This window comes from Arachis duranensis, chromosome 6, assembly GCF_000817695.3.
Source record: "Arachis duranensis cultivar V14167 chromosome 6, aradu.V14167.gnm2.J7QH, whole genome shotgun sequence".
Classification (NCBI taxonomy): Eukaryota; Viridiplantae; Streptophyta; class Magnoliopsida; order Fabales; family Fabaceae; genus Arachis; species Arachis duranensis.
In genome coordinates this window covers 108,909,027-108,910,530 of record NC_029777.3, presented here as the reverse complement: position 1 = coordinate 108,910,530, position 1,504 = coordinate 108,909,027, and positions in this window count along the sequence as shown.

Below are 1,504 nucleotides of genomic sequence, written 5' to 3'. Positions count from 1 at the left end.
TAGAAATATTTTATCATTAATCATAAAATATATAACAATTAATTAAATACTTTATGACAAGTTAAAACATTTTAATATTATGTGATAAAATATTAAAATGAAAAATTATTACAATCATAAATATATATTTTGTATTATTATTTAAATCAACTAATAAATAATTATTACTAATTTATATATATAATAATTATTGATGAATATTTTAATAAAATAGTCGAAAATTAATATTAGTTCAATACAATTGATAAAATTTGTTAATTAATACTATTAATTTATTTCTGTTGAGGACAAGTAAGAATATTCAAGTATCTTTGTATATTAATACATTTCTATTATAATATTATTCTATGAGTTTAGTATAATTTTATGACCAGGGATGGAGCAAAAGCTTTAAATTAGAGGGGCCAACATAAAAAGTATAACCGGAAAAAAGGACAAAAAAAAAATAATTATGAGAGACTAAATTAAAAAATAAGGAATTTTTATATAAAAATTATTTAGTTAAGGGGGCTATTGTCCCCCTTTCTATACCTTATATATTTAAGTGTTTATGACTGATCATGAGTTTTTCTACATGATCATTTATTTAAATAATTACTTCAACATTTAGTATGTCTTTTTATACTTTGTATAATTAATATAAGATTAACTAAAAGTATCTATATAAGGAATTAGTTCACATGTAAACAAGTTTGATTCCTTATCTATGAACAAGGTGAGTTTTTAGTCTTTTATTAGATACTAATTAACTTGTCTATGTTCTAAGAAAGATGCCTAATTTCACACTCACATAAATAATAAGTACTACTAATAATAATTAGTCTTATGAACATATTTAAAATAAACATGTAATAATGTCACATGGTATAAAAACAATTGCAAAAAATTTACATTATTAATGGAACATTTAATTTAGTATTTTATTTGTTTGTGTAAATATGAGTTTAATTTTAATGTATTGATAGTGTAAAGCGTTTTATACAATCGTACAATTATATTTATTTTTTTTAATAATGACTATTTACGTGATCAATATAAAAATAATTATTTTTACTAATATGATAGTATATAATTAATTATACATATTAAACTATTTTATTACGACAATAATACATTAAAATTAAATTCATGTAAATATTTATATAAGTTATTGTTTCTAGGAGTATGAAGCTAGAGAGAATGTGACCTCAAATAAAATATATTTAATAAGGTGATTTTATCCTCACGCAACTTGGCGTATTCAATTGCAACTAAATGAATATGAGATCTTTGCACGTTGTCTATATCAAAGTTCAATTTTCGTGTAATTAGCAAGAACTATATGGGCCACTAGAGGGTAGATATTTTTATCACACAAAAGAATTAAAAGATTAGATATTTCCAATATTTTACGTTTTATTATTTTTTAATTATGTTGTGTATATACTAAAATAAATTGTAAATTTTAAATATTAAATTTTATATTAAAATTAATTATCAATCAATTAATATATATATATTTGAT